Source organism: Leptodactylus fuscus, chromosome 3 (assembly GCF_031893055.1).
Source record: "Leptodactylus fuscus isolate aLepFus1 chromosome 3, aLepFus1.hap2, whole genome shotgun sequence".
NCBI lineage: Eukaryota > Metazoa > Chordata > Amphibia > Anura > Leptodactylidae > Leptodactylus > Leptodactylus fuscus.
Window position 1 is genome coordinate 96268942 of NC_134267.1, and position 22682 is coordinate 96291623.

A 22682-nucleotide genomic window follows, 5' to 3' on the forward strand; every position below is an offset into this window, starting at 1 on the left:
CAATACCTTCTTTTGCTCAATGGAAAATTATCTGGTCATGTGCAACTAAATCCTCTACATGTGTAACGTTTAAGGAGGGGTAGCCTAAACTCCTGATGCATTGGTACCATATGCCAGCCCTCCTGCACCCTCTGAATCCCACAATACCCTCCATCTGCTGGAAGGGCAACTCAACTGTAGGCACACTTCGCTATGTGTTCCACATGAAGTTCCCCTTGACTGTTTCACCCACCTACTTAACGTCACCCACTGCCTTACATTTCCATGTGTGTTCCCTCTTTCTTGTCTTATTTTTGCATTGCTATATGCCATGCCTTAGTTTGTACAACTGCTGTATTCTGTTTATTACTCTGAAAATATCTTAATAAAAATTACAGTTAAAAAAAAAAGAAACACTTTGCCCTGGTAAAGCTGGTGGCAGGAAAAATCCAGACAGGAGGTGGATGGACCTTGCATGGTGTTGGGATCAGACCTGCACAAACAGGGAGGCCTTGTTGCATTTCAAAACATTGAAGTAGTGCGCCATGATAGCAATGTTTTCTCCTTGTCCATAATTGTTGATCTATGTGTCGACAGTGGCGTGCATATTTTTCCAGACTGGCATATCCAGGGAAAGGTCCACATTCTATAACACTTTGATATAAAGTAGGGATAGCTTTCTTAGTGGCAGCTAGGTATCCTCCATTGAGTGCATGCCATCAGTTAGTGAAATGCAGTGGTATCCATTAAATGGTATGGCAGTGATTGCACCACCGGCAGCTTGGACAGGTGCAAGCTAAGTATATGAGCGTTTCCTTCTCCCCCTCCTTTTGCCTGTCCCCTGCCCTGTATTTTCCAGTCATGTTACTCCACACTATCTAATTATAGTAGTGATTGGCAACAATTCTGACACCGTGTTATGTGTGGAATCACTGATAGGGTATTATCTAGGAATGGGAAGTGGGCATTATGCTTTGTAAGGACACTGTGAAGGGTATTATATTGTGTGGGAGGCACTAAGGGGATATTATAGTGTCTAAGGTCAAAGAGAACATAATGCTGTGTGAGGACATTAAGAGGGGCCATTATACTGTGTAGGTGTGGTAAGGGGGGCATCCTGCTGTGTGAGGACACTTGGGAGGCTTCACCACTGTATATTTCTCCTAAGGGGAGCATTATTCCAGTATGTGTCACACACAAAAGGACTAGGTGGGATTGGGTGATATCAAAAGGGGAATGGGAGGACTAGATGGAGATATAGGTGTGGTTTATCATATATGGAGACTGTGTACCACAAATGATGTCCTTTTTACTGTCCTCTAAAACTTTGAAGGTATGCAATAGCAGAGAAACCAGCTCAAGAGAACTGAAAGGGTTAAAATGTGACTGTTTTTCTCATTGACATCTTAGGTCATTATCGATCTGATGGCTCCTGAGGGATCTGGGGAATGCAGCTGAAAATCCCATGCACTGTTTTGTACTGTGTATGTCACATGTCCATAGATTAGAAATGAGGAGGAATGTGTGCATAAAACCTACATATAGACTCATAGACTTCAAATAACATGCCATAGGTGTGGTTCTGAACTCTAAGACCACCATCTGTTGAAAAGATCAGAGGTCCTGTGACCCCTTTTGTTGGTTTCTAGTTAGTCCATGATATTTGAGCTGAGACATAAAACTATAATAGCCATTTTGTGTTTTCTAGATGAAAACTAATGTATACAAAAAGTATAGCAGTTGTCCATTGCAACCAAGTAAACCACTGCTTTAGTTTTTTGATGGGCAGGTTAGAAAGAATGTGCAATGTTAGCTTGCACCACTAACATGTTGTTAAAGTAGCCATACTACAAGCCCAGAATGTACATTAGGCAAGCCTATCCTACTAATATTATAAATGTGAAACTTTGGATGTTTGTGTGTTTGTTTGTTTGTTGTTCAATCACGCAAAAACGGCTCAACGGATTTGAATGAAATTCAACACATAGATAGATTGTAACCTCGATTAAAACATAGGCTACTTTTTATCCCAGTAAATGGCATTGCTTCACAACTGTTATGAATTTATGTTCACTTACTATATTACACTGCTCTTGCAGCTGCTTATCTTAGGTCTCAGGGCTGTTATCTCTCTGTGTAAATACTCAGCTAACCCTCAGTCCATTGTGTACAGGCATTTGCATATTATCTGATCAGCTCCAGGCAACATGCTCACACGCTAGATGGGAAAACACTTTTAATCCAAATTCGCAGTTTGCTACTTTTAAACATGCTGGGAAATAGAAAATCTAATTTGTCGAGATCTATGAAGGTAGTCAGAAGTCACAGAGTTCTCCTCAAGCGGAGCGTACTGGGATAATCGGCACCAACAACACGCTCATTATATGGTGTCCCAGCAAGCTGCTGAGATGCCAAAACAATCACGGGCACAGCGCAAGGAATGAGTTCAGTGGCAGGCCAGCTTGACAGCTGCCGAAACGCCAGAGCAGGTGGATCAACGAAGCCAACTACACGCTCATTATATGGCATCCCAGTGAGCTGCTGAGATGCCGGAACAATCACGGACTCAGCTCGAGGAATGAGTTTAGCAGCAGGCCAGCTTGATGACTGCCGAAACGCCAGAGCAGGTGGATCATCAACGCTAACAACACACTCATTATATGGCATCCCAGCGAGCAGCTGAGATGCCGGAACAATCACAGGCACAGCGTGAGGAACAAATTCATCAGCAGGACAGCTTAAGAGCTGCCGAAACGCCGGAGCAGGCAAACCATCGACGCCAGCATTTTGCTGAATATATGCGGGTCATCGACGCCAACAACACGCAGACGAAGTCACGGGCAGAGAAACACACAAAGGACGTACAAAATACAGCAGTGCAAAACTGGGCAATTCTTATAGGGCCACTACACAAACAAAAAATGAAATATACCCATGCGAAGCCAGGTCCTCTTGCTAGTAATTAATTAATAAAGTTTAGCTTTTCATAAACTGACCACCAGATGGCAGTGTATAGTTTTGCAAAACTTCATTAGATCCCAAAGCGTGTCAGCCTGGATCTACCTGTTAGATGCTTACAGCCAACTACTGCATGTACAAATACCATAGCCATTGTAACTAGAAACAAAATATTCCAGCCTTCTTTATGTCAACTCTGTTTCTGTATATTGAAACTGCACTTACTTTACAAACCCACATAAAAGTCATAAACCAGGAAGCATCATCATATTGTTAAGATACACTATGTTCCCGCACCCAGTCCCCGGCCACATTGAAAGCATTGGGGAGTGAATGTGAAGGAACATATTAGAATTAGATATAACTTTAATCATAAAAACCATGAATAAATTGTTCAGAAAATGGTTATGTCTAAGCTTATGCTTGTATATGGTGCTGTGCTGTTAACCAGTGCCTAATTCGTACCAAGTGATCAGTGCCATAGTATATTATAGTTAAAATTGACACAAGTGCGAAATTATTTACAAGTGTGTCACATCGTATCCACAAATAAAGTGTATAAATAAATAAACGTATGCAAGAAGCAAAGATACATAAATGTGGTAACAATAACGGCATCTTTGGCGTGTTCTGTATCAATAGTTAACATGGACAGCAGCATTACTCAATAATCTATTCCTGTGAGTTTAGGGGTAAAATCACATGCAGCAGCTTTGCTGCTGAAATTATGGGAAAAGTCTCGGGGTTGGTTTCAAATCATGTGAATGGATTTATGCAGTCACAACAAATCTGCTATGTGTGAATTTAACCTTACAGAGTCATATAAAATAATATGCGTTCTTAAAGGAATTATGTTATCTTTGGAATATGTGGAACACACACACAAACACATCTAAATACTATACACATTTTCATATCTATAATGGTTACCTTGGCAACACATCCCATTAAAGCATTAATTAAAGATCTTTACTGTATTCTTATGTAGTTAAAAAGAATGGGTGTGCTGTACGTACAACGCTGCCATTATTAGTGCTTGACGTATTCATTGCCGCAGGGGGTGCTAAGGAAAAAAGTAGAGCAAAAGTGTGCAAAAATCTATCACAGCCATTTTTATTTAAAGATATAAAATGATGCTGAAATAATGAAATAACTGTATATAAAACAAGCCAGAGAAATGTTTATGTAGTTAATGTCCCTATTCATTTTATGGACAATTGACCCCTATGGCTCGAGCTCTGTCCTATATCATAGAGTGGAATATTTCTAGGAAATAGAGCAGCACATCTTTGTTTTATCTTGGTGTGGGTGCCAGCTCACCCCTCCTCTACTGCTGCTCCTCCTATCAGTCCCTCTCCACCCCCTCACTCTTCCTAGTGATAGCAGAGCAATGATCAGTAGCAGGGATGAGCAGCAGGGAGAAGAAAGCTGCGCCTTGTTCTAACTCTACCCTGTACCAGGAGAGGATCCATAGCTGGGAAGGTCTGCTCCACCTGTGGAGAAGGTCTGCTCCACCTGCAGTAACCACTAGGTACAGCCGGGAGCTGCACGTGCTATTGGGACTAAGCCACAGCAGTATCTAAGGTGAGTTTCTTACACTTTTCTAATTGTATCATGTCTTGTCTGCGTGACATAGGAAAAACCGAACAAAGTGTAAAGTTAAAGGATAAATACATTGTTTCTTTAATCAGTTTTATCTGAATTCTTATATATCAGTATTACATTAGGGTTAGGCATGAAACTTGTCATTTCTATATCCTACTGATAAATGACACAGAAACGCATCTGCCTTTGTGATGTATCTAGACTGGAATGTTCCTTTCTAAGTTATTTTGCTCAAAAAGTTACTTTCCTCCTCTCATGTATGAGGTGAACGCGGTTTATAACTAGTCACTCCCATATTGATTTTGGGTTACTTAGACAATATATAGTTTCTGATCCTGAATGTAAGCCATCTGCATGCTGTATAACACACAGATATATAGTATGTATACTATATGAGATAGTAAAATATGAGCTAATGATGTCTGAGGGTGAATACAGATTTTATACAATATAGCTTGTCAAACTCTAAAGAAAGTGGCCGAGCTGGTCAGAGTGTCTTTATTTAGATCTGATTTCCTGCTTTCTTTCCCTAAGGAATAAACTCCTTTTCTGGAGATAATCGTATACACAGCGGATTCAGTTCGTCTTCGGGGCCCTCTTCCTTTTAACTCTTGCTGGTTACGTCTGGATTGGTTGTAGGTCAAGAATCTCACTCTCAATTCCCGCCACTCGTGAGGTGACCACTGGATCATGGATAATGAAGGATCCACGAAGATCCATCCCAGCCAAGAGCCCAGGCAGAAGGCTCAGCCTTGGCAACCACTTGCTGGATGTTATGCCTGCTAGAAACACGTGTCAGGGCTCAGCTTAGGAAGTCACCATCCAGCCTCCCACCTCCATGAAGCCACAGAGGACAAGCTGAGTGGAGGCTGCTTTGTCACTCTGTTCAGGTGAGACCAATACCCCTATCTGGGAAGTCAGGGGATGTGACAATCTGTCATTGTGTCATTATCTGGTTAAGTGCTATACGTGTCATCAGGAAACATAAGAGCTTGCTCTGCTAGTCTCCGCACTCATATATTCACTTATATGAGAAAAATTCTATTTCGCAAACAGTTATGAGAGATTGAAAAGCTTAATGCACTTTCTATGTCTGTCATCACGTGAATCTGAGGTCAGCTCAGTTCAATGTATTTTCCATCAAGGTGCAGTCCTATTCCTAGCAGGTAAACAGTCCCTGGGGATGTGTTACCTGCCTGTTATGCTCATCTACAATGAAGGAAGCAATGGATTACAGTACTGTGGTTGTAAATTAGTTATCTTTCAGTCTTTCTATCCATTCTATCTATCTATCTATCTATCTATCTATCTATCTATCTATCTATCTATCGATCGATCGATCGATCGATCTATCTATCTATCTATCTATCTATCTATCTATCTATCTACCTACCTACCCATCTGTATTTATAGCTATGGGTCTATTCATCCAGTCTATCTATCTATCTATCTATCTATCTATCTATCTATCTATCTATCTATCTATCTATCTATCTATCTATCTACCCATCTGTATTTATAGCTATGGGTCTATTCATCCAGTCTATCTATCTATCTATCTATCTATCTATCTATCTATCTATCTATCTATCTATCTATCTATCTATCTATCTATCTATCTATCTATCTACGTACCTACCCATCTGTATTTATAGCTTTGAGTCTATTCACCCAGTCTATCTATCTATCTATCTATCTATCTATCTATCTATCTATCTATCTCAGATATATATATCTGTCTAGGAATCTATGCAGTATATCTATCTATGATTCTATTCTATGTACCTAACTTTCTACCTAAGCAATATCTATTTCTTAAGTGAACACTTATACTGTAGATGGATGAGCATGACTTCAGTAAAGCAGGGTGATCTCTCATGCATATTGTGAAGACTCCTACTGTATATGTTGTGCCGCTGTTATTCCAGACATAAATGAGTAATTCTCTGTCTTCAAACCCATTAGTGGTTCTCCCAGGTATAATGGTATGAAATAATAATGTGCTATTTATAGATGACTGGGAATGTGTGTAGTGGTGTATTAAGGGAATTGCACATTACAGGTTTCTGACCACAGATGCCAACAATTCATTATATGGGGCAGGAAGGTTATACCGATAGTGAATAGAGAAGGTGGAATATATTCATTTATTACTTATCTCCAAGTGACAGAACATTGGCAGCTGGACACTCAGTAGATGGAATATTACAGGGTTGATCACTCTTCCTGTTGGAGAAGCGTACCTTACAATATATTTGATGATAAAAAGGAGTTGTATTTTAGGACTTTATTGTATAATTCTAGTTTTTCTTTTTACCTATGTTGGCTAGTATAACTGCCAGTATTACATGAATGAATGAATTTTTTTTTCCAGAGATAAGGACTGCGCTTATGTACAGGAATCATAAGAACTTAGAAATCATCTGTTGACTACAATGATACTGTAAGGGGGTCACTGTATGTTTGGTTACACACAGGCACTGCAGAGTACTGTAAATAAAGTCACACATCTGACATGACAGTAACAATATACAATTATTGTGCTCCAAGTACCCTCTAACCATCGGATATTAATAATAAATATTGAGAACAAAAGCACTGCTGTCCCCCTGACAAAATCTTATGTACAGTTTGACCACTCTGGTTAACATAATTGTCCAGCCTTTAGATGGTGATGACCTGTCCTTAGGTCACTCATTTGAATGGCAGCTATTGTAAGCTGAGGTAACCCAGCTCCATTGTAGACCTCATTCAAACCAATACCAATGACCTATCCAGCAGTATTATGTTGTCGATAATAATCAATTATCAATACGCTTTAGCTGTTAGAGTTGCCCAATACACAACAAAGAGCTGAGGGAAATATCACTTTCCCCAAACACTTTTTCCAGTGAACCAATGAGTACATACAGACAATCTATGGCAGCCTAGAGCCTGTCAGAATATTGCCAGACCCTCATGGGTTTACCCAGTATTGTAGTATCAGAGCTATCCTGTTCTTGTATTACATGTGTTTGGAAATATTGTACTTCAATCCTGCCACACAGGCTGAATGGCGGTTTTCTCTGTATCAATAGTTGCACCCAGAAGTCTGCCAATCTACCTATGTAGGTGGGTAGGCAGAATTCTCTTATAGGAGTCCGACAGAATTCATTTGGCTTTTTATTCAGCAGTTCTGATATGCTGTATACACCTATATATCACGTACTGTAGTTCTACATCCCTCTATTGGCAGGATTTCTATAAAAACATATCAGGTAACTGCTAAATTGGCATCCTCTAATATAACAGTATCTCAAAAACTTCCTTAGCATCTTCCCGGGAAATAGTAACATGAAGAAAAGTTTAGATTTGATGAGTTTGCTTTGCAGAGCTAGCTGAATCTAAAGTACAGGACCAAGGGCTAGTTCACATGGGGATCTGTGTGTACACGTTCTGTTGCGGCTGCTGCGACGGGATGCCGGTGCAGTGCATCGGAATCCCGTTTTGGCTTTCTGTTTCGGATTAGGCCCAAATGAATGGGCCTAGTCCAGAGGGAGGTGTCGCGAGGTGGATGTCCGCGGCAGAACCAGCCGCGGAATCTGCCTGAAGAAAGGACAGCTTGCTTCTTTTTCAATGGCAACCGGTCATTTCCTTTTTCCTCGAGCGGTTTGTTTGTTGTTTGAACATTTTACCCCATGTGATCTAGCCCTTAGATCTCATGCATATGGCTTTATTACTACTCCCTACTGCACAAACTTTTAGTGTAATGGAAGTGGACTGTGGCACCTAAGGGGTTCCATGGTGCTCTCCTGTACCTTTGTAAATTTCATATAGAGATATATTGTGGTCTTTAGCAAGAAACCAACAGAATAAAGAATCATGTCATGCTTATGGTTGTACCTTTTTTTTCCAGAAATACTAGCAGGGTTAAGAAATGGTATGAGTTGGTGTTTGATGTCATACACTACTGCATGATCTATGAACAGCTAGGTCCAAAACCTAAATTTCATAGGGTGCATTAAGTATGGGAGTATTACCATAAAGGTTACTCACCTCTTCTCGATCCAATGCTGTTCCAGTCAAGACATTGTCCAGGGACCTGCTGCACTACACTTCGCAGTGTCCAACACAAACAGAAATGCTCAAAGATTCTATGTCAGCCGATCACTGACTGATGTGGCCCCCCATTATGGCCAATGATTAAGCATTCAAAGATACAATATTAATGGCAGAAAAAGGTATTGGCATTGATCTTGCCCCCAACTAATTTTACATTGGGCCCACTTGTACTTAATTTGTCAAACAAGTCCAAGCATTCCCTGTGTGTTGGGAGACATCAGGAAATGAAGCACAGTGGAAACGCAAGCAACATCTGGACCCCAGGTAGAAGTGAATAACATTTTATTATGGTAATGCTCCCATATGTAGCCCTATTAGTTTGATTTTGATTTGCTGGAAAACCCTTTTAACCACCAGGGAACCAAGAGGGATAATGGAGAATAACACCAGTGTACAAGTGATTTATACTGTAGACAGCAGGACAGTGAAGTTGAATGGTTGCCCAGACATGAGTTTGCAGCGGTTATTTAGTTATTTTGTTTGCTTATATAGCGCCATCATATTCTGCAGCGATTTGCAGACATTGTCCATGTAGTGCTTACAATCTACATTCCCTATCGGAGTTAACCGGAGTACCAGGAGGAAACCTATGCAAACAATAAATCTTAAATGATTGAACTGGCACTAATAGTTACTCCTTTACTTCCCTATATTATACCTTCAGCACTGCTCCCCGGTATGGACAGCAACAGGCTTACTCACGGCAGAATTGTTGGACTTGTAAATTAGTAAACACTACACCTCGGTCTATCATTCCTGAAAAGACTACTACTATGATGCAAGGGACTAAAAGAGGGCTCATCAAATAATGAATTGCACTGTTTTCTTTGGTTAGAGAGCAAAGTTCTTTATATAGAATGCTGCCATCCCAATAGGAATGACTTGCCTCTCAGTTATTTGCAAAAATATCTCAGTGATTTACAAAAATCTATCTCAGTGATTTACAGTGCAATACACATCTAAGGGTTGTGTCATGTATTACAGCACTGTCACATTTATTTTAATAGGCCTTAGCTGCAATGCCGGGTACAGTCAATAATCAAGAATGGGTGTCCTGTATATTATAATACTTACTAAGGGGTATTACAGTAACCATATGTTACCTCCTATCCAGGGAATCATTTCTGATCATTGGGGGCGTGGGGGTGCTGATCGCTGGAAACCCTACAATCACGAGAACTGAGGTATTTTGCTACCCATTTTGAATATAGTAGCAGGTTGGAAATACATTTCACTGCTCCATTCATTTCTATGAGAACTGCCAGACACACCCATGGTATAACGATTGAATTGAATGGATCGGTGGTATGTATTCACTGACCGATGTGATAAACACCCAAGTTTTTATTGGTCCCCCACTAGTAAGCAAGTTATTCCCTATCCTGTGGATCGGAGGTAGCTTGTTGTGGCCCTTGTAGCAGTGTAGTTTTTATATTTTGTATTATGATGCAAAAACCCTTCCATCCGTACACACAATCACATAGCCATAGTGTTCTGCAATAATGTATTATTCATGTCCATACAATATCTTGCTCAGTATTGTATTGTATTATACATCTGAAGGCGGAGTTTTGGGCACAGCTGTCTATAGCACTTTCCCTTTAACCAGCGATGCTGTATATTCTAATTGTCATTCATTTATTTAAATGACAAATTACATGATTGCTGTGTAATTTGGTAGACAGCCTACCGCATGCTATAAAACAGCCGTATCTAGGTGACACTCACAAAGTAGGACTCTGCTATTTTTATCCCTAAATCAGTTTAATTTTATAGTGGCAGTTGAATAGAACAGTCATGTTAAGTAGAAAATCTGTGATTGAAAAGAAGTGATTCCCTATAAACTGCACATAACTGCGGCACTGTCTTATAAGGTGCAGTCTTGTGTCTTATTCACTAGGAGCATTTAGGAAGACTCCCGAGCACAAGTGCTTGTTATCTGTGTTCAAGCTTCGCATTGCCTTTCAAGCCTTGGGCCTAGATTATCGAGTGGTTTTTGGATGAATACTTCTTATCTCTTATTCATGCAAGCACAGATTCATAAGTACTAAAACCTAAGCACTTCTTGATAATCCAGTCAGGCACTTCATCTTTTTTGTTACATGGAGTCTTTTATATTTTGTAAAAAATATATATCACCTGAAAGTAAGATGCTTTGGATTTTGTGAGAACGTGATAATGGTTTACAAAACTTTTTTACTTTTTTTACTTTTTTTTTTTTACCATGTGTCTCCTTAATAAAGACGTTGCCCAGACATAGAAAAAATATATATCATTACACAGTATTAGGGCTCGTGCACACGATGTAATGCGGAGTTGATTCTGACATGTAAACTCGTGTCAGAATCAGCGCTTCAAAACAGAATCCCATTGACTTCAATGGGTTCCATCTTACGTGCGCTACACATTGAAATCAATGGGAGACTTTTAAACCCATTGATTTCAATGTGTTATGTGCATTAAACGGAACCCATAGAATTCAATGGGATTCTGTTTTGAAGCGTTGATTCTGACACGAGTTTACGTATCAGTATCAACACCGCGTTACATCGTGTGCACGGGCCCTAAGCCTGAAGATGTAAAAGATAAAAACTGAAAGACTTCAGTAGTTCACTCCCTTTAATGGCTAAGGCCTCATTCGCTTGTGACAGGGACTGTATCGCAGAGTCCGCCGAAAATCAGCAGATGAAAAAGTCCTGCATGGAGTACTTTATTCCTTTGCCGGCTTGAGTTTAAAAATGACTGACACCCGACGGACCTCATTATAATCAATGGGCTGGACTCCATGTGTAACTGTGTTTTAGTGGTGCGCCTCTCCGTTGTTCGGGTTCCCTGAACAATGGAGAGATAGTGCAAGTGTGAACCTAGCGTCACTGAAAAAACTAAGGACTTATTTACATGACAGTGATATAAATGTCCATTTTTCTGAGCAGTTTTGCATTCCTGAGTAAATTTTAACTGCCAATGAAAACTGAATTTCATTGGTCTTTCTTTTTCACCCAACCCACTGATCCAGTTTTAACTGATGGAAGATGGACGCTTTTTACATCCATTAAAAGCTGATTCATTCAAATCAGTTTTTTTGACGGCTGTGAAAAATAGTCAGTCAAAAATCAGACAAGTGCATAGACACAGTAGTATACTAGTATACTGAAAGAGAATAGGACAGATTGTGCCAAAAAATATTTTTCTGTAGCCCTGATCATAAATTACATAAATTACATGAAAATGTTGGTATTGAAACAGAACTTCAAAACTCAGAGAGATAGTAGGGTCTGGGGTCAGGGGGAAACAACCAATGACAACCTTTGACACACTCAGAACAGGAATGAATTTGTCTCATGGATTTATATCATTCTACATCCTCAGATCTGATGGGGGTATCACAACCCTGGACCATATCGCAATCAGATAATAACATTTGCACACCCTAGTGCTCCAGTATTTACTGCTTTAGTTATTTACTTCCCTCCTTAAGCAGATTTTGGAGTATGGAGACAAATTTGGCTGCTATTAATAATAAGAGGGGCTGTATAGTTGAGATAATATTATTTTATTACAAGTGTTGGGCAGTAATAAGCAAATGACAGGAGGTCCTGGTAATGGAACCTTAACCATATTGTATTGGGAGCATGGCAGCAAACCCTCAGTTTGATTGCAGTGTCAGCACAAGCGATGCAATATACATCACCTAAATCAATGGACTGCTATTTGTAGGGCCAAGGTGAGAGACTCTTATTAAAACCACTATATGATGAGTATGAACAAGGCAACTTATTCCCTAAAAGGACATTTATAGAATGGATTTTCGGTAAAAGAGACCTTCTATTGGGACTTCCATTGGTAAAAAAATATACAGAGTAAAAAAATTTTCATTTAGCATTTGATAAACCTGAAATCAGACAATCTGGCTCTTATTTCTAGCAAAAAACTTGTTCCTGAAGAATTTCTTTAGCACCAAAGAGGAAATGCCTATGATTTTGGCCTCATGCTATACTTCTGTATGCCTCTGATTTTAATTTCAGATATTCAGGGTATCTTTTGTCAGATTTTGTATCTGTATGTCATACTACATAGGCATTGCTCTGATATAGCGTAGGTCCCGTACTTTTTGGGGGTTGGGGGCTTTAGACTGTGTGGAGGCTGAGGCAATAGACTGTTTGGGCACTGGGGGCATTATACTGTATGGGTGCTGGGGAAGTTCACTGTGTGTAGGCTGATGGAATTACCCTGAGTGGGATATGGGAACAATATACTATGTGGGGGCCACTGAAGGACATTATAATCTTTAGGGATACTTAGGGACCAGTATTCGTTATGAGGAAGACTATTATAATTTGTACTGAACATTATACTGTAGAGAGCTTTACTTAAACATTGCCCATTCCTTGACGAATCCCCAATCATGGGCATTATGAAAGGATGCCAGCTTTTCCAGTCAGCTTATGAAAGCTTTGTCTTGGTCATCTGTAAGTGCCAGTATTATATGGCAGAAATATTAAGGAGTAGCAACTGCTCATCCACCAAGCAAAACTAGCCTATCCTTTGTTTCTTCAGTCACTAAGATTTATTAACTGTGACACTGAACGAGAACTGAGAATTGGGAATATCAAATGAAATGAGTTTCCATGGTTGAGCAGCTACACAGAAGCCAAGTTCACCATGCAAAATGCCATGGTGCCACTGAACTCTGGAACAGTGGAAACATGTTCTGGATTAATGGATCACCTTCTACCATATGACAAATAAATCTGGGTTTGGCAGATACCTAGAGAATTCTACCTCCAGCAATGCATAGTGTGCACTATAAAATTTGATGGAAAAGGTATAGTGTTATAGAGGTGCAGGTTCATAAAGACGTGGTTTGGTGTTTTTGATATGAATAAACTTGAGTGAGTGACCTCATCTCAACTAAATACCTTTGGAATAAGATCGTTTGCTATTTGCAAGCCACATATTCTTATTTAACATTAGCACATAACCACTCATTGTAATAGACATTCTCCAAATTTCTATAAAAAGTCTTCCTAAGGCCGGGACCCCACGTGGAGGAAACACAGTGGAAAGAAACAAATCCCATTCACACATTGCTGAAAAATACAATCAGCGCACACACTATGATTTCCAAAGCCATTGCGGTTTTGGAAATCGTATCATGTCAATTATACCTATGGAAACGCTGGCGGTTTCCCTATAGTTATAACGGAAGCAGAGGGAACATTAAGCACTTGGCTTCCTTCTGGACAGTATTCCAAGTCACAATTTCCCCCTCAGCAACATTATGCTCCCAGTCTTCTCCTAGTACAGACTCCCAAGCTGTATCATATACCATATGACCACGGCTGCCATACTCTAAGACTGCCTTCCTTACCTCCCTAGTTGTAACATCTGTAGTCTACTAGATAAAGTGTTGTTGTTACCTCTCCTAGCCGGGTATGGTGATGGCCATCACAGCTACTGTAACTTTCATTCTCCTCCCTCCACAGTGAGACTTCTACTCAGATCAGAGAACGTATCTGAACACTCTCCCATATAAGTTAACTAGAAGAACAGTTTGTTGACAAGTACTTTTTTTTTTTTTTAACAAAAACTGTGACTTTTTACCTTTTCTGCACTCCATCATAGAGCAGATCAGGAATGGCTTATGAAATGGCATACATGCTCTAACCTACCAGAGAATGTGAAGAAACGCAGCTTTCTCTAGGTAGTTAGGGAAGACCATGGAACACAGAGATGTCTGGAGTCTTGAAAGTGGACATTAATCTTGGGTTTTCCAAAAATAACTTTGGTTAGGATCAGGAGAGAAAGAGGTATTGACTAGAGATGAGCGAGTACTGTTCGGATCAGCCGATCCGAACAGCACGCTCGCATAGAAATGAATGGACGTAGCCGGCACGCGGGGGGTTAAGCGGCCGGCCGCCGTCAAAGCGGAAGTACCAGGTGCATCCATTCATTTCTATGGAGCGTGCTGTTCAGATCGGCTGATCCGAACAGTACTCGCTCATCTCTAGTATTGACATTTCAGCACACTACACCACTTAAGTGAACTTTGGAGTAAGTTATTTGTGCCTCCATCTTTTATGGACATGAATCCATGATGCTTGAAGTGTTATGAGCTGTTGCCTATAAACTGCCACTGTGGCAGATTTATAAAGACTGCTGTATTTAAAGGCCAGTCTGCATATCCCTTGTCCTGACAGACGGTGCGCGTAGTTCATGAAGAGGCTTACGCCCCTTTATAACTCAAACACATCCTTTGCAGGTCCATTTACCTGTAAACCGAAATCTACGGCAGCTCATAGTTGACATATATTTAAGGCATTATTTACACCTGTATAATAATAAATTTGTTGCACCCACACACCACACTCCCGACAATGAATTTGGCATGGGTATCACAAAATAATTTAACCTTTTCATGACTTGGCATGCCAGATAACTGCCATACAAGGTATAGTAAATATGCCCTATTATGTCTCCTGGTCTCTTTTATTTCTTTAACGTGCACTTTGATTCACCTCTGCCTCCTCTGGTTTTCCTCTGCCTCTCCTTCTTGCATCCTCCATTGTTTGTGGGTATGGCAAAATGGATGAATTGATGATCATGAACAGAAAATAGTATAAAAAATTGTACCATCAGAAAATACAACAGGATATAAAAACAAATATTTATTAGCATGTGTATTTCATAATATAAAATATGGCTGATACATTTGATATACAGTACCTGTTTATATGGCTGCTGTAGCCGTCTTCCACTTCACTGTTATGCAGTTGTTAGGTTTTCTTTACATTTTACTGTATTGTTAATCTGAAGTTGACCTTTGGTGCTTTTTTCCGAGATCATTAATGTCCTTGTCATATTATACAGTGTTTTTTTCTTATAAATTGCTACAAGCACCACTAAAGGTCATGTTGAGTGCTAAGTTCATTTTGTATCTTTTCCTGGAAAACCTTGGCAATTATAATAAGATTCTAGATCAAGAATTGACTTGTAAAATCTGTTTATTTTTTCAACAAACAAGAATAATAGAATATACATTACGAATAGATATGTCATGCTCCACTTCAGACTCCGTGACATTTTCTCACCTATTTTCATAGTCAGTTCAACCATCTTTCCAGTTGTAATTTTCTCTAGCCTCTACCATTCCCAAGCAACAAGTGCAGTTAGTTTTGATGCCTGATGTGCTATTTAAGCTCTGTAATGTCAGAAGGGCAGTGTCAGACAAAAGGATGTGAATCAGAGCTCCAATCAGAGGCAGCCAGTGTCAGAGCTCAGAATCACAGCCCTTTTCTGCTTCTGCCTGACACCGCCCTCCTGACAGTACAGAGCCTAAACAGTATGCCAGGCACCAAAACTATCAACATTGATTGCTTGAAAATGGTGGGGACAAGAGACAGAAAATTCCAACTGTGCCTTAGTGTGTACATACAAAATAAATGTTAAAATATTACCCAGAAAGCTAAGCTGCGTTGTTCAGACATGCTCATGGTATTTCATTGCATTATGTCAGAAAATATCTTAATGATTGTGATCATGTGCCTCAGTTTTATTTTTATAGACTTGATTGGGGCATATTAATATATTAAAGTGCGTTTTAGGCTTCAAAAACGCTAGTGGAGGGCAGGGAAGGAGTTAAAATAAAAAAGGAGCAATACTCACCTGTCCTTTGTCCCCCTATCCCAACTGCAGCTCCTTTGCACTAGATTTTGGTTCTGGCACTGCAGCACTGGCATCAGTCACCCCCACATGGTCACTGCAACAGGCATTCGGGTGCTGTAGTCAGGTATATCATCGCTCTAGAGGTTCTTCAGCAGATTAGTAGTACATCCCATGTAGACTAAGCAATAGAAAAAACTCAGATTTCATTTACATATGTTGTATCTTTTTTTAATATTGGTCAATGTGCAAGACTCTGTTTGAAGCCCTATCACATTTAAGTCGGAATCACATTTTCCCTGAAAGGGATCATGCTATGTTAGTAGAACAGAAAGGAACAACAATCTCAGAATGTGTTTTAACAGAATAGCAGACCCAAGCTGTGTTATTCTTACCAGTAAAATGATGTATCCATTCTTCTATTTCAGGACCAAATGAATAAATGTTTCATACAATTTCAAAGTTATACATTTTTATTCAGTTATGTAAACCTGGCCCAAGGGAAAAACAAAACCGTCTTATCCCAACACTTTAGGTTACCAGAGGGAAACATTTACCTTATTGAAGATACTGACATGTCAAAATCCAGGTTTACTTTTGCAGAAATAGATGCATGACAACCAGACTGGTGTTATTACTGCATCTAAATATTTAGAAACGTTTATAAACCGAATAAACTGTAGTCTTGAACAATTTCCAAACTGGAACACACAGACAAATAAGAATATATTTCTGCTTAATGTTCATTGGTCAAAACTATAATCTAAATGAAATAAGATGTTATGAGCAGATGGAGGGGGTGAATAGATTTTATAGGTTTTCAATTACAAATCTTAAGATATAGAAACATGTACCTTTAGTAGGCATAAATACATGGTAGGAGAAAATGTTAATCCAAGACCAACACCTGCTTTACAGCTGAAGATTCCCCTTCTTCCTCGCAACACAAAAGGGCAGCAGTTCTGCAACTCTAAGCCCCTCACGTGGCGTGGACATTTAGATAATATGCTCAACCAAAGCTGCCCAAATGGGACCTTGTTCCTACTGTTCCTCCTCAGTCTCCCACATGGCAACAGACTAGGAGATGCCGAAATTGGTCACTGGCACAGACACCCCACTGATCCATATTCTAGGAGGAGTTGTTTCCTTCTTCGATATTGATGAATATTGCTGTTATTTGTTAGTTGCTGTTTTTTTTGAGACAGCCATCCTACAACCATGTTAACTTGCTCTTTTGTTTCATCAACCATGGTTAGAGTCCTCACTTTTAATGTAAAGGGGTTGAAGCATTCCCGGAATTGTGTAAATCTTGTGTGAATGTGATCTTCTTAAAGAAGACCCATCTTGATTCTTCTGGTACTTGTAATTTTTCTATGAGCTTTTATGGCCAGTGTCTTATAAAATGTCTGGAGTCACCCATATGATGGCATACTCCTGTCCACTGCTGGAGGTCAGGATGGAGGCTTTCTGAATTTTCAGGGTACCCTATGTGAATGCCTGGTGATGTTATACACATTGGACCCCCCCAAATACTAATTAGCGTCCATTTTTAACCTCATTGCTCATCCATTTGTCCTCCCTTTGTACCATAGTGCTGGTTCTCAAGGGATAGGGGGATTTTAATACCCCTTTTTTAAATCGTAGAAATAGGGAAACCCTGACCCAAATTTTCTCTTTTGTTCCACAGCCTGAATTTCTCAGATTAGTTTGCATTCATAACCTTACATCTTTTTGCAACCTGTGAAGAATAGACAATTTGACAGATAGACAATACTCCTTTTATTCATATCTGCACCATATAGGATATTGATTTGGACATATCCCTAGCTTAAAAGCCCTGATCTCAGCATCAATGGGCTTGCATTCTTGGCTTGATTATTCACTGGGATTGGTTGAACTAGACTTTTCCTCACCTTGCCTGTACCCTAACCATGAGCTCCTTAATGAGCCCTTCCTGACTAAATCCAGCTGCACGTGATATTTTATACCAGACTCTAGTGAATTATTTTTAGGTGAACGCTTCTACAGCCTTCTTGGAGGCATTGCTCAGGGAGGCTCATATGTGTCAAGGGGAATGTATGTCGATTGTGACCGGAATGGAAAGAATTGTGTAAACTTAAACTAGGCATGGTGTTACATCCCTTGAAAGCTTGAAGCCTATGCCGAGGTCTTAGCACCATTAATGATAAAACGATGTAACAGTTTATGAACAGAGCCCCTTTATGCTTTTCTCTTACATAACTGTCATGCGTAAGCAAGAGAAGGATCCTATGCATTGTTCCAGCTTTTACCCAATATCTTTATTGAATTTGGATCTGAAGATATTTACTAACTTTTTGGCTGACTGGTTTAAAGTGGTTGACAATTAATTAATTTTTATAGACTATCTTTAGAATATATTGCAATAGAAAATGTAAACACAGTTCACCTCGATCATGAGTACAAATGAACTGCCGTATTCATTCTGTGTAAAGTCCACAATAGTGAATGGAAAGAACATCCTACAGACAATTGGGCTAAAAAATCATATCCAAAAAATATGTAAATATTAAGCACCAAGTTCCACTGTTAAAAACTTTCTTTAATTCATCTCATTAAAAATCCATAGAGAGAAAACATTAGATTACCTAACCCTAAGAGAGCTCATAGTAATATTTGAAAAGAGGGGGCAACAACCAGTCTTCGTACTGGTCAGCAGTTTGTGGTCACAACTGGACCCCAAACTATACACAGCACTGAGCCAGAAACAGTTGTCTGCTGGAGAAGTATTGCTTTCTCCAGAACTGTGTATTATGCTGCAATTTAGCAGTTTTTTTTATTTTCTTCCCTCTCCTCTGTTGTTAAAAGTGTTGTCCAGGAATTTGTTTTTTATTGCCAATACTTAGAATAAGCCATATCTTTCTGATTGTGGGGGGCCATAAGCTGTACAGGGCTGCTGCAGATGCCTGTACTATAGACTATACTGTAGACAACACAAGGCTGGAAACAGATAACTATGGTCACTATATAATGTCTGTGTGCCAGTGCCTGCTGACTTCACTATACAGGGCCAAAGCCAACAGCTTCTGGCCTTGTCTTGTTTATAAAATGGGCAACAGAATTGGCTGTGTACATCAGATTGGTGGGGGATCTGCCTGTTGTCTCTCCGCTACTAAAATTGTAGTTGGGAAAAATAAAAGACGCAAGTTCCAAGTAGATGTCACTGAACCAGGATGATTTACACTTCTAGAACATTGCTGGTGACTATTACTTGTCCAAACAGTGCCTAATTTGAAGGGTGCCTTTGGAATTTTATACAGGTGGCCTATTCTAGTAGAATGGAAGACGCCTTGTTGGAGCACCAGGGCCCAAATAGACCATCAATTTAACATCCTGGAATACTACTTTAATCTAAATTCACAGAATACTAATAATGAAACCTTTAACATTAAAAATAAAATGTATCCTATTTTATACTTTACCTACACTTATACATAATGAATTAGAGGTTGATATTTAATTAACATTGCTCACAATATTAAATAAAACTTGGTATACTTGGAAACTGTGACAAATGTAGCCTACGGTAGCAGGGGGTCGCTTGCTGGAGAGATAGGACAACCATCCAAGGTATTACCTAATCTTGGAATAATCTGCATCTAGATATATATCTAACTGTGATGCTGTAAGCACTTGGCTTCTAGCTTTTCAAGTTTTAAAGATTTTTGGATTTAATATCTCATTGATTTTATGGCGTTAGCACACGATAGCTCCTGTTTGCTTGACAGGACATAATAAGATTATGTCATCACATACAATACTGCTGATACACAATAAAAACCAGTGGCTGGCAAGTATCACAGGAATCTTACAGAATCAATAAGGCGAATATATAGTCCTTTATTTCAGTTTCAAGTTTAAGGTATATATATACAGTCCTATGAGAAAGTTTGGGCACCCCTATTAATCTTAATCATTTTTAGTTCTAAATATTTTGGTGTTTGCAGCAGCCATTTCAGTTTGATATATCTAATAACTGATGGACACAGTAATATTTCAGGATTGAAATGAGGTTTATTGTACTAACAGAAAATGCGCAATATGCATTAAACCAAAATTTGACCGGTGCAAAAATATGGGCACCTCAACAGAAAAGTGACATTAATATTTAGTACATCCTCCTTTTGCAAAGATAACAGCCTCTAGTCGCTTCCTGTAGCTTTTAATCAGTTCCTGGATCCTGGATGAAGGTATTTTGGACCATTTCTTTCTACAAAACAATTCAAGTTCAGTTAAGTTTGATGGTCGCCGAACATGGACAGCCCGCTCTCAAATGATCTGAAAACAAAGATTGTTCAACATAGTTGATCAGGGGAAGGATACAAAACGTTGTCTCAGAGATTTAACCTGTCAGTTTCCACTGTGAGGAACATAGTAAGGAAATGGAAGACCACAGGGATAGTTCTTGTTAAGCCCAGAAGTGGCAGGCCAAGAAAAATATCAGAAAGGCAGAGAAGAAGAATGGTGAGAACAGTCAAGGACAATCCACAGACCACCTCCAAAGAGCTGCAGCATCATCTTGCTGCAGATGGTGTCACTGTGCATCGGTCAACTATACAGCGCACTTTGCACAAATAGAAGCTGTATGGGAGAGTGATGAGAAAGAAGCCGTTTCTGCACATACGCCACAAATAGAGTTGCCTGAGGTATGAAAAAGCACATTTGGACAAGGCAGCTTCATTTTGGAAACAAAAATTGAGTTGTTTGGTTATAAAAAAAGGCGTTATGCATGGCGTCCAAAAAGAAACAGCATTCCAAGAAAAACACATGCTACCCACTGTAAAATTTGGTGGAGGTTCCATCATGCTTTGGGGCTGTGTGGCCAATGCCGGCATCGGGAATCTTGTTAAAGTTGAGAGTCGCATGGATTCCACTCAGTATCAGCAGATTCTTGAGAATAATGTTCAAGAATCAGTGACGAAGTTGAAGTTACGCCGGGGATGGATATTTCAGCAAGACAATGATCCAAAACACCGCTCCAAATCCTCAGGCATTCATGCAGAGGAACAATTACAATGTTCTGGAATGGCCATCCCAGTCCCCAGACCTGAATATCATTGAACATCTGTGGGATGATTTGAAGCGGGCTGTCCATGCTCGGCGACCATCTAACTTAACTGAACTTGAATTGTTTGTCCAAAATACCTTTATCCAGGATCCAGGAACTGATTAAAAGCTACAGGAAGCGACTAGAGGCTGTTATCTTTGCAAAAGGAGGATCTACTAAATATTAATGTCACTTTTCTGTTGAGGTGCCCATACTTTTGCACCGGTCAAATTTTGGTTTAATGCATATTGCACATTTTCTGTTAGTACAATAAACCTCATTTCAATCCTGAAATATTACTGTGTCCATCAGTTATTAGATATATCAAACTGAAATGGCTGTTGCAAATACCAAAATATTTAGAACTAAAAATGATTAAGATTAATAGGGGTGCCCAAACTTTTTCATAGGACTGTATATATATATATATATATATATATATATATATATATATATATATATATATACATCACTTGGAGACTATATAACACTTGGAGAAGACAGCAGCTATAGAGGGTTTAGAGCTCTCAGAGGATAACCTTAGCTGATGGGGGTTGTGGATGAATGGCAACAAATTTAGCAAGGGGAACGACTGACTATAAAGCTGACTCTTGTGGGCAGGAAGTTAAGAGGAATGTAAGGCCGATGTATAGCACAGTATAGTACTGTAGAGAAGATTCTTTTTTTCCCAGTAAATCTACAATTCTTTTAAATGTTCACTAAAATGTATTTTTTATTTGCATATTTTAATTTATTTTGTAATCTTACTTAAATTGCAATCAGACTCTTCTTGCAGGTGCTTGCATAAAACACATCTGCAAATCTACATCATAGTTTTCTTCAAGTTGTTCTACTTTCCTTAATCACCGTATATTTTAGATTGATATTTATTTTGATTATAAAATGAATTAATTTCCGATCTTCAGACTTTGGATTAGTAATGTTTACCATGGTGGCTCCTAGTTTTGTAGCTATTATAGCCAAGAGAAACTAGCCCAAGAATATCTTTATATCATTGTTGGCATTGCTACATCAGTATTATATTCATTATTCAGGTACTTACTGTACATGAATTAGTGCTTGCCAGTAACCATGTGTTTTCCCCATAAATTCATGAGTGAATTATCATTATATGTTAATAACTTTATTCAAAAACAGTCAGCATCTTATTTGGAACTTTTTAACTTACCAAAGTGATTTTGAGATTGTTTTCTCGTAACACATTGTACTTCATGTTAATGGTAAATTTTGGTTGATGTTTTGTGTTTAATTATGAAAAAATAGGAAGTTT

The 22682-nt window shown here is 39.2% G+C and overlaps 1 protein-coding gene across 3 annotated transcripts in view; it reads left to right on the forward strand.

Annotated features, from left to right (window-relative positions):
- The first annotated feature begins 4330 nt into the window (after positions 1-4330).
- The window catches only part of TMEM200A (transmembrane protein 200A), a 114574-nt gene continuing 96222 nt past the window's right edge, over positions 4331-22682 (forward strand). For all 3 annotated transcript variants that reach the window (XM_075268059.1, XM_075268060.1, XM_075268058.1), the window contains exons 1-2: positions 4331-4521; positions 5077-5432. The gene's annotated coding sequence lies outside the window, so the exon portion shown is untranslated. The remainder of the gene's footprint in view (positions 4522-5076; positions 5433-22682) is intronic.